The following is a 12,887-nucleotide window of genomic DNA, read 5'->3' on the forward strand; positions in this document are numbered from 1 at the left end:
ACAGCACCACGACCACAACGGCACCTGCGGGGGGGGCCTGCCTCTGCCTGTCATTTTTTTTTTTAAATGTAGACTTACACTACTATTAAACAAAATGTGAGTGGTGCCAATGGGCAAGTGGGCACAGTATACGCTTTGAGCCTGACACAAAAAAGCAGACTGATGTTTCACAATCCAAAAAGTTTATTTTTTTTAAATGTACACTTACACTACTATTAAACAAGATATGAGTGGTGGCACTGGGCAAGTGGGCACAGTATACGCTGTGAGCCTGACACAAAAAAGCAGACTGATGTTTCAACAAATATGAGTGGTGCCACTAACTTGGCAAGTGGGCCTGGCACACACGCTGGCAGGCAGGCAACTTCAATTAGATTACACTAGCAGACTGATGTTTCACAGTCAAAAAAGATTTTTTTTATAAATATTTACACTACTGTTATAACAAATATGATTGGTGGCACTTAGCAAGTGGGCCTGGCACACATGCTGGCAGCCAGGCAACTGCAATTAGATTACACTAGCAGACTGATGTTTCACAGTCAAAAAAGTTTTTTTAAAAAATATTTACACTACTGTTATAACAAATATGATTGGTGGCACTAGTTGGCAAGTGGGCCTGGCACACACGCTGGCAGGCAGGCAACTGCAATTAGATTACACTAGCTGACTGATGTTTCACAGTCAAAAAAGTTTTTTTTTTAAATATTTACACTACTGTTACAAAGAAATATGAGTGGTGCCACTAACTTGGCAAGTGGGCTTGACACACACGCTGGCAGGCAGGCAACTTAAATTAGATTACACTAGCAGACTGATGTTTCACAGTCAAAAAAGTTTTTTTTTTTAAATATTTACACTACTGTTACAACAGATATGAGTGGTGGCACTAGTTGGCAAGTGGGCCTGGCACACACGCTGGCAGGCAGGCAACTGCAATTAGATTACACTAGCTGACTGATGTTAAACAGTCAAAAATATATATTTTTTTAAATATTTACAATACTGTTATAACAAATATGATTGGTGGCACTAGTTGGCAAGTGGGCCTGGCACACACGCTGGCAGGCAGGCAACTGCAATTAGATTGCACTAGCAGACTGATGTTTCAAAGTCAAAAAAGTTTTTTTTTTTAAATATTTACACTACTGTTACAACAAATATGAGTGGTGCCACTAACTTGGCAAGTGGGACTGGCACACACGCTGGCAGGCAGGCAACTTCAATTAGATTACAATAGCAGACTGATGTTTCACAGTCAAAAAAGTTTTTTATTTAAATATTTACACTACTGTTATAACAAATATGATTAGTGGCACTAGTTGTCAAGTGGGCCTGGCACATACACTGGCAGGCAGGCAACTGCAATTAGATTACACTAGCTGACTGATGTTTCACAGTCAAAAAAGTTTTTTTTAAAATATTTACAATACTGTTATAACAAATATGATTGGTGGCACTAGTTGGCAAGTGGGCCTGGAACACACGCTGGCAGGCAGGCAACTGCATTTAGATTGCACTAGCAGACTGATGTTTCAAAGTCAAAAACGTTTTTTTTTTTAATATTTACACTACTGTTACAACAAATATGAGTGCTGCCACTAACTTGCCAAGTGGGCCTGGAACACACGCTGGCAGGCAGGCAACTTCAATTAGATTACACTAGCAGACTGATGTTTCACAGTCAAAAAAGTTTTTTAAAAAATATTTACACTACTGTTATAACAAATATGATTGGTGGCACTAGTTGGCAAGTGGGCCTGGCACACATGCTGGCAGGCAGGCAACTGCAATTAAATAACACTAGCAGACTGATGTAAAAGTTTTTTAAAAAAAAATGTACACTAATGTTACAACAGATATGAGTGGTGGCACTGAGGAAGTAGGCACAGTATATGCTGTGAGCCTGACACACAGGCTGGCACTAGTGGCAGGCTGGCCTGGCAAATAAAATTAAATAACACTAGCAGACTGATGTAAAAGTTTTTTATTTAAAAATTTACACTAATGTTACAACAGATATGAGTGGTGGCACTGAGGATGGAAGTAGGCACGGTATATGCGGTGAGCCTGACACACAGGCTGGCACTAGTGGCAGGCTGGCCTGGCAACTAAAATTAAATAACACTAGCAGACTGATGTAAAAGTTTTTTTAAAAAAAAGTTACACTAATGTTACAACAGATATGAGTGGTGGCACTGAGGATGGAAGTAGGCACAGTATATGCTGTGAGCCTGACACACAGGCTGGCACTAGTGGCAGGCTGGCCTGGCAACTAAAATTAAATAACACTAGCAGACTGATGTAAAAGTTTTTTTTAAAAAAAAGTTACACTAATGTTACAACAGATATGAGTGGTGGCACTGAGGATGGAAGTAGGCACCGTATATGCTGTGAGCCTGACACACAGGCTGGCACTAGTGGCAGGCTGGCCTGGCAACTAAAATTAAATAACACTAGCAGACTGATGTAAAAGTTTTTTTTTTTTAAATTACACTAATGTCACAACAGATATGAGTGGTGGCACTGAGGATGGAAGTAGGCACAGTATATGCTGTGAGCCTGACACACAGGCTGGCGGCACTAGTGGCAGGCTGGCCTGGCAACTAAAATTAAATAACACTAGCAGACTGATGTAAAAGTTTTTTTTTAAAAAAATTTACACTAATGTTACAACAGATATGAGTGCTGGCACTGAGGATGGAAGTAGGCACGGTATATGCTGTGAGCCTGACACACAGGCTGGTACTAGTGGCAGGCTGGCCTGGCAACTAAAATTAAATAACACTAGCAGACTGATGTAAAAGTTTTTTTTAAAAAAAGTTACACTAATTTTACAACAGATATGAGTGGTGGCACTGAGGATGGAAGTAGGCACAGTATATGCTGGGAGCCTGACACACAGGCTGACACTAGTGGCAGGCTAGCCTGGCAACTAAAATTAAATAACACTAGCAGACTGATGTAAAAGTTTTTTTTTTTTTAAATTACACTAATGTTACAACAGATATGAGGGGTGGCACTGAGGATGGAAGTAGGCACAGTATATGCTGTGAGCCTGACACACAGGCTGGTGGCACTAGTGGCAGGCTGGCCTGGCAACTAAAATTAAATAACACTAGCAGACTGATGTAAAAGTTTTTTTTTAAAAAAATGACACTAATGTTACACCAGATATGAGTGCTGGCACTGAGGCTGGCAGTGGCAGGCTGTCCTGGCAACTGAAATTAGATTACACTAGCAGACTGATGTAAAAGTTTTTTTTTAATTTTTTTTACACTAATGTAAATGTTACACCAGATATGAGTGGTGGCACAGAGCAATTAATCACAGTATATGCTGTGAGCCTGACACACAGGCCTGCTGGCAACTGAAATTATATTACACTAGCAAACTGATGTAAAAGTTTTTTTTTTTTTAAATTTACACTAATGTTACACCAGATATGAGTGGTGGCAGCTTTTTGGGCTGAAGTTCCAGCCCTAAAAAGGGCTTTTTGGGGTGCTGTCCTTACAGCAGAGATCAGATGAGTCCTTCAGGACTGTAGTGGACACTGAATACACTAGCCTAGCTATCAATTTCCCTATAAAATCACCAGCAGCAGCACTATCACTCCTCTTACTAAGAATGCAAGATCAGAATGAATCTAAAATGGCTGCTGCCCAGGAGCTGGGAGGGTCTGGGAGGGAGTGTCTGCTGCTGATTGGCTGAAATGTGTCTGCAGACTGTGAGATACAGGGTCAAAGTTTACTCAATGATGACGAATAGGGGGCGGATCGAACATCGCATATGTTCGCCCGCCGCAGCGAACGCGAACAAGCTAAGATTGCCGGGAAGTGTTCTCCGGTGAACTGTTCGCGACATCACTATCCTTAAGTCGTTTATAATTATTGTCAACTAATTCACCAATGTTTGTCATGAGGAATATTCCTAGGTATCTAATCTTGTGTTGGGCTATTTTAAGAGGACAGTCACTTCATATGCTTGCGATGTTAGACTGGGGCTCAGAGATGTCAAGAAGTTCCGATTTAGATAAATTGAGGTGGAAGTTAGACATTTTGCCATATTTTTTAAATTTAGCTAGAACGTCTGGCAACAAACTTTTGATGTCAGTTAATGTGAGCAGAATATCATCTGCGTACATATTAAGCTTATTTTCTCTTTGTGCAATCCGTATACCTACGATTTCCAGATTAGATCGAATTTTGCATGCTATAACATCAATAGTTAAAGCAAATTGGAGTGGTGAAATCGGATAGCCATGGCTTCCCTTGAAATCTTGAAGGTGTTAGATCCCATTCACCTTTAATTTTGAATCAGGGCATGAGTATAGAGTAAAGTCCATTTTAATACATTTCTGTCCAAAGTTGATTTTAGTTAATGTAGATCACACAAAGGACCAGTTGGCCTGGTGAAAGGCCTTTTTTGCATCGGTAGAGATTAAAGTAAGTGGGATTAAGTTATTATGTGCATGATTGATCAGTTGTGCTATCCCTAGTTTCTTTAGTCTGTTTGAAACTAAGTTGCTCTGTTAATATTAACAATTTACTCTATTAGCTAACACTTTTGCAAGTATTTTAACATTTGTGCTTAGAAGAGATATGGGCCTATAGTTTTCCGGTTTGGTTGGTGTTTTCCCATGTTTTGGAAGCACAGTAATGTGAGCTTCCAACATTGAGCTAGGTAAATCTGTAGAGTCATAAAAGATGATTGAAGACCTTCAGCAGATGTGAATGTTGTAGGACTCTCTTGGGGCTAGCAGGTAGATGCAGAGCTTTAATCTCTAGGCCCAATATCTTGTTGAAATCTGGGAGGTCAGTTATGGTACGCAAAACAGCAATATTGCTGTCTTGTAGGGAAGCCCCATCTTTATGAAATGTTGGGCTCTCTTAAAACAGAAGTAATGTAATTTAAGTCCCTTCTCTTTTGAAGCGTAGTATGACAAAAGTAAAAAAAAATATGGATCTCAAATCCTGCATGTGTCAAAGGTTGCTTAGCCCTAACACATCTTAGGATTTCCTCTTTATCTATGAAGTTCAACAGTTTCACTATTACATCTCTAGACATCTGCAGCGGAAGTAGAGCCCTTGCTGCTACAGAAGAGTTCTAGCAAATAACCCTGAAGCGAGGGGGGGGGCACTGTCTGATTCTAGCACTCCTCTGATGCAGAGATTGTTCCTCCTGCTTCTTTTTTCTAGGTCTTTGATGGTCTATTAGCATCTACAGGGTTTCTTCTTGGGCATGTATGATGCTGGTGCTTTTTTTGAATATCCTGCTTTACCTCCAAGTGTGAATCTCTTGGATTGATCACAGTAATGCCATTGCAAAGTTCCCCAAATAGGTTCCAAACTTCCTGTACAACCTCTTTAATATTATCTTTAGAGGACAGGTATTTGAGGTTATCTTTCGTTATACAAGAATGATGTGGGGCATCAGATTCGTGAATCTGTGGGGTGATTGGTTGTCACCGCTCCTGGGGTTGGTCTTTAGCAGAAATAGTTGATGGGTCTGAAATTTTTAAATAGTTATTTATCATGGTGTATTATGCACTTTTGACTAGTTTACTAGGCTTTTAATTTGGCATCATAGAGCTGGAAACCACAAAGGGTTTTATTAAAAAAGCATCTGATGGAAACAGATTAACTAAACTGGAAGATAAGGGCCAGTGACATGGAAAAGGCTGTGCACAACTTATGCATTTGTATAAGATTAAGGCCAACCCTGTAACTATATAGCAGGATTTCTGCGGTGATCGCTTTAGATAAGCGTAGGTAATGGTGTCCTGGAGATGTGGATTTTAGGCCCTGTATTGTAAAATGTGAAATTGCAGGTTATAGAAAGTCATGAGAGACCTGAAGTGCAGGAGGAGAATAGCCTGAGAAAGTGAGCCAGGTATCTTCACTAAGATGAGCTGTTTAGGTTGAAAGCACTGGTGGGCTGTGGCCTAATGATGGCAATAAACACTAGTAGAAGTGTAATATAAGCCACAGTATAAAAATATGAGGTCCAGACTTGCTCCTTTTTTATGTGCAAAGCACCAGTTGTGGCATCTAAATATCTAGAAAATACGTGATAGCTGTGATGGTATAGATAGCTAGTTTATGATATATTCAGCCTGTTATTAAGTGTGAGACCATACGTTGAGAGTAGGCAATACTGTGGGTCTGCCATGGAGAAGGGCAGTTAAAGTTGACCGGCAGTGTGTGAGGTCCCTTTTATATGTCACCAGAGTGCAGGCTTAGACTCAGAAACATCTTTGAGCAGAAAAAAAAATCCATAAACTGTGCTCAAAAAATGTGTTCCTAATTTAAACCAATGCTTTCTTTTTAGCCACATACCTAGCACTAACATTATGTTAATATATGTAAGTTCTGAAAATAAACCTCTTTCTTCAGTTTCTTCAGTGATTGTAGTTTTTCTTTAATCCTTTGTTATCTTCTACTGCAGTAAGTTGTTATTATTATTATTATTATTATCATCCTTTAAATAGTAGGGGTATATAATGACAAACATATATGGTAAGATACAAATAAATGACAGACTAAACAAAATGAGTTGGTAATGGAGGAGGGCTCTGCTTCAAAGTGCTTATAGTCTACAGGTTGAGGTTGCAGAGACGTAAGGTTTGGGATAGATTGTCACATGGATTGTAAGATGCAGCAGCAAGTCAAGGCAGTTGAACTTTTATTTTAATTAGGATGAAAAGTAGTTTGAGCAGAGTTAGGCCTAGATTTAGAGTTGGGCGGTAGCCGTCAAAACCAGCGTTAGAGGCTCCTAACGCTGGTTTTTACCACCCTCTGGTATTTGGAGTCAGTCATTAAAGGGTCTAACGCTCACTTTTCAGCCGCGACTTTTCCATACCGCAGATCCCCTTACGTCAATTGCGTATCCTATCTTTTCAATGGGATCTTTCTAACTCCGGTATTTAGAGTCTTGGCTGAAGTGAGCGTTAGAAATCTAACGGCAAAACTCCAGCCGCAGAAAAAAGTCAGTAGTTAAGAGCTTTCTGTGCTAACGCCGGTTTATAAAGCTCTTAACTACTGTGCTCTAAAGTACACTAACACCCATAAACTACCTATGTACCCCTAAACCGAGCCCCCCCCACATCGCCGCCACTCGATTAAATTTTTTTAACCCCTAATCTGCCGACCGCCACCTACGTTATACTTATGTACCCCTAATCTGCTGCCCCTAACACCGCCGACCCCTATATTATATTTATTAACCCCTAACCTGCCCCCCACCACGCCGCCGCCAGCTACCTACAATAATTAACCCCTAATCTGCCGACCGCAAAGCGCCGCTACTTAGGTTATCCTTATGTACCCCTAATCTGCTGCCCCTAACACCGCCGACCCCTATATTATATTTATTAGCCCCTAATCTGCCCCCCTCAACGTCGCCTCCACCTGCCTACACTTATTAACCCCTAATCTGCCGAGCGGATCTCACCGCTACTATAATAAAGTTATTAACCCCTAATCCGCCTCACTCCCGCCTCAATAACCCTATAATAAATAGTATTAACCCCTAATCTGCCCTCCCTAACATCACCGACACCTAACTTCAATTATTAACCCCTAATCTGCCAACCGAATCTCGCCGCTACTGTAATAAATGGATTAACCCCTAAAGCTAAGTCTAACCCTAACCCTAACACCCCCCTAAATTAAATATAATTTAAATCTAACGAAATAAATTAACTCTTATTAAATAAATTATTCCTATTTAAAACTAAATACTTACCTGTAAAATAAACCCTAATATAGCTACAATATAAATTATAATTATATTATAGCTATTTTAGGATTTATATTTATTTTACAGGTAACTTTGTATTTATTTTAACCAGGTACAATAGCTATTAAATAGTTAAGAACTATTTAATAGCTAAAATAGTTAAAATAATTACAAAATTACCTGTAAAATAAATCCTAACCTAAGTTACAATTAAACCTAACACTACACTATCAATAAATTAATTAAATAAAATACCTACAATTACCTACAATTAAACCTAACACTACACTATCAATAAATTCATTAAATACAATATCTACAAATAAATACAATGAAATAAACTAACTAAAGTACAAAAAAAAAAGAACTAAGTTACAAAAAATAAAAAAATATTAACAAACATCAGAAAAATATTACAACAATTTTAAACTAATTACACCTACTCTAAGCCCCCTAATAAAATAACAAAGACCCCCAAAATAAAAAAATGCCCTACCCTATTCTAAATTACAAAAGTTCAAAGCTCTTTTACCTTACCAGCCCTGAACAGGGCCCTTTGCGGGGCATGCCCCAAAGAATTCAGCTCTTTTGCCTGTAAAAAAAACACATACAATACCCCCCCCAACCCCCCCCCCCAACATTACAACCCACCACCCACATACCCCTAATCTAACCCAAACCCCCCTTAAATAAACCTAACACTAAGCCCCTGAAGATCTTCCTACCTTATCTTCACCATACCAGGTTCACCGATCGATCCAGAAGAGCTCCTCCGATGTCTTGATCCAAGCCCAAGCTGGGGGCTGAAGATGTCCATGATCCGGCTGAAGTCTTCATCCAAGCGGGAGCTGAAGAGGTCCATGATCCGGCTGAAGTCTTCATCCAAGCGGGAGCTGAAGAGGTCCATGATCCGGCTGAAAACTTCTATCAACGGCATCTTCAATCTTCTTTCTTCCGGATCCATGTAGTTCATCCCGCCGACGCGGAACATCCATCTTCACCGACGACTTCCCGACGAATGACGGTTCCTTTAAGGGACGTCATCCAAGATGGTGTCCCTCGAATTCCGATTGGCTGATAGGATTCTATCAGCCAATCGGAATTAAGGTAGGAAAATTCTGATTGGCTGATGGAATCAGCCAATCAGAATCAAGTTCAATCCGATTGGCTGATCCGATCAGCCAATCAGATTGAGCTCGCATTCTATTGGCTGATCGGAACAGCCATTAGAATGCGAGCTCAATCTGATTGGCTGATTGAATCAGCCAATCGGATTGAACTTGATTCTGATTGGCTGATAGAATTCTATCAGCCAATCGGAAATTGAAGGGACGCCATCTTGGATGACGTCACTTAATGAACCGTCATTGTTGAAGAAGACTCCGGATGAAGAGGATGCTCCGCGTCGGATATCTTGAAGATGGACCCGCTCCGCGCCGGTTGGATGAAGATAGAAGATGCCGTCTGGATGAAGACTTCTGCCCATCTGGAGGACCACTTCTGCCCGGTTGGATGAAGACTTCTGCCCATCTGGAGGACCACTTCTGCCCGGTTGGGTGAAGACGTCTCACGGTTATTAACTATTTAATAACTACCTAGTTAAAATAAAGACAACTTTACCTGTAAAATAAAACCTAACCTAAGTTACAATTACACCTAACACTACACTACAATTAAATTAATTACGTAAACTAAATACAATTAATTACAATTTTAAAAAATTATCTAAAGTATGAAAAAAACAAACACTAAGTAATCAGCTCTTTTACCTGTAAATCGTGGGTGGTGGGTTTTAATGTTGGGGGGGAATTGTACTTTTTTTTTACAGGTAAAAGAGCTGATTACTTTGGGGCAATGCCCCGCAAAGGCCCTTTTAAGGGCTATTTGTAATTTAGTGTAGGGTAGGGCTTTTTTTTATTTTGGGGGGCTTTTTATTTTGTTAGGGGGATTAGAGTAGGTGTAATTAGTTTAAAAATTTTGTAATTATTTTATTATTTTCTATAATTTAGTGTTTGTTTTTTTCATACTTTAGATAATTTTTTAAAATTGTAATTAATTGTATTTAGTTTACGTAATTAATTTAATTGTAGTGTAGTGTTAGGTGTAATTGTAACTTAGGTTAGGTTTTATTTTACAGGTAAAGTTGTCTTCATTTTAACTAGGTAGTTATTAAATAGTTAATAACTATTTAATAACTAATGTACCTAGTTAAAATAAAGTTGCTTGTAAAATAAAAATAAACCCTAAGCTAGCTACAATGTAACTATTAGTTATATTGTAGCTATCTTCGGGTTTATTTTACAGGTAAGTATTTAGTTTTAAATAGGAATAATGTAGTGAATTGTAGTAATTTTATTTAGATTTATTTAAATTATATTTAAGTTAGGGGGGGTTAGGGTTAGGTTTAGACTTAGGTTTAGGGGTTAATAACTTTATTATAGTGGCCGCGACGTTGGGGGCGGCAGATTAGGGGTTAATAAATGTAGGTAGGTGTCGGCGATGTTAGGGCCGGCAGATTAGGGGTTAATAATATTTAAATAGTGTTTGTGATGCAGGAGTGCGGCGGTTTAGGGGTTAATATATTTATTATTGTGGCGGCAAATGTAAACATTTGTAAAAGTTCCCAATAAATATTCAGCAGGGAAGACAACCCATCTATAGTCTGTGGTTACTCTCTAGAAACAATGCTTTACAAAGAAATTTAGGCATTTACTATGCAGCGTATGCTGCAGTTTTCGTACGCTGTTCCTTAACTTGTCTGTCACCTCTGAGGTGGTGGACAGCAATGATCCCGATCGATGATTGACACCCCCTGCTAGCGGCCGATTGGCCACAAATGTGGAGGGGGCGGCATTGCACAAGCATTTCACTAGAAATGCTTTTGCAATGATAAATGCCGACAGCGTATGCTGTCAGCATTTATCGAGGTGGGGCGGACATGATCTGCTATAGCGGATCATGTCCGCCCACACATTCATGAATTGGCCCCTATGAGTCTTTTTAGGATAAAGGACAAGTGTTTGGGTCCCAGATACACGGGATACACTGGAGAGCCTAGCACATCTAGTTATAAAAAATGATCATAAGCTCAGAGAACCGTTTAAACTTTTATAGTATGCACATTTATTTAATTGCAGTCAAAATACATATGGGGCCCGATCCGATATAAATCGTCGCCCGCAAAAGCCGGTGACGCCAATATTTGCGCAGGTTTGGTATCATATATACGGCGTAACTTTGAAGTTACGCGTGTATATTTCTGCCTTCGCCCGTCGTTTTTTGGCCCATAGACTGACATACAAAACGCGCAGTTTGGTATCCAATATATGGCGTAAGTACTTACGCGCGTAGATTTCAGAAAATCTACTCCATTCTCATCTCGCCACAAATTTCAACCGCAGGAACACTTGCACTGACTTTGAAACCAACGTAACTCTCTGAAGGCCTAACAAGTGCATGCTTAACAACATACATATCAGCAGCTTGATCACACATAGTTAACCTCTTAAAAGCATTTATTATTCCTGCCCTTGCAAGTTTGTCAAACCAATCACAAAGGGGTGCATCATGGGGCAGAAGGGTGCATCATGGGGCAGAAGGGGTCATCATGGGGCACAAGGGGACATCATGGGGCACAAGGGGACATCATGGGGCACAAGGGGTGCTGGAAGCCCTACAATCCCCTGTTGTTCTGTCTACACATGCTGATTCTATAGTTGCTGCTGAGGTCCATGTTGATGGTGCTGCCCCTGCTGCAGCTGGTCATCGAATTACATACTGCAGAGTTCCACTGCATGTAAGTGAAACTACTACATCCCACCCCCATTCCCTTAACCACCCTAATTACTGAAAATATATCATTAGTTCAATTCATGTTTTGGTCACTATGATTTATTGACTATCATTTTGAGAAATGAAAATGGATGTTTATACCTTATGTTCACACCTTCTGTAAAAACATTATTATTTAGATATATATACCCATGTGCAGGGATAGGCAAGGTGTCCTTCACTAAAAGTCTTTACCTTAGAAAATGTCCACCACAGCCTTGGCTCGTGCCTATCCCTGCACATGGGTCAATTTCTATTGGATGTGAGAAACCTTGATTTACATCTTAAAAGTGAATATCACTATATGTACCCATCATACACAACTATGTGATGTGGTTTAGAGAACATGAATATGTCATAAACATGATGATATTACCTTTTCTGGGCCATTTCCACACAGGCCTTATTATATTTTTCAAAGATATTAGTGTACTAAAACACCCCTCACATGGATGTGGATGACAATTATATGGTAAATAACAGAGGACAAGATTTAGGATGAAATATAACAATATTTTTTTTTTTTAGGCTTCTTAGATGAGGGGGCTCAGGGGCCTGGAGTGGGTCTCCTGCCTCTCCTGGGTTGTGTGGATTCAGAGGATCCTGCAGGAATGCTGGCCACAGATGAGATGCTGGAGGCAATGTCCTGCTGATGTGTGAAATGCTCCACCTACACACCCAACAGTTGGTTCTGTTCCCTCCATCTGTTGTCACTTTGAATCTGCATGTCCGAAATAACTCTCAGCATCTGAGATTGGTTCTGGACGATACCACTTAAAGATGCTGCCATGTCCTGTTGCAGCTCAAGGGAACGCTGTAGTAAAGTCTGTTGGCTCCTGTAAAACCTGCGTTGGTCTCTCTGCATTCTCTCGCAGGTTGATGTGAGCCTCTCGCAGGTTGATTTTTGCCTCCTCTGGAGGGCAATGTATTCGTCGCCCATGGCGGAAGTTAGAGGATCTATCGGCTCTTCCCCAGCAGGGACTCTAGGCACAGGTTCACCTCTAGCTGCTGTTTTCGACATCAATATCCTCAGCTGCTGGTGCTGCTGGGGGGATCACAGCTGCTTGTGCTGCCGGAGACATCACAGCTGCTGGTGCTGCCGGAGACATCACAGCTGCTGGTGCTGCCGGAGACATCACAGCTGCTGGTGCTGCTGGAGGGATCACAGCTGCTGGTGCTGCTGGAGAGATCACAGGCGGTGCTGCCTGAGGGATGATGACAGCTCTATGCTCCTCCTCAGATGCTGGAGCTCTTCCAAGCAAAGCAGATGGTGGAGTTCTCCGGATGGACTGGTTGTCCCATTGCTGGCTGGTGTG

Source organism: Bombina bombina, chromosome 1, assembly GCF_027579735.1.
Source record: "Bombina bombina isolate aBomBom1 chromosome 1, aBomBom1.pri, whole genome shotgun sequence".
NCBI lineage: Eukaryota > Metazoa > Chordata > Amphibia > Anura > Bombinatoridae > Bombina > Bombina bombina.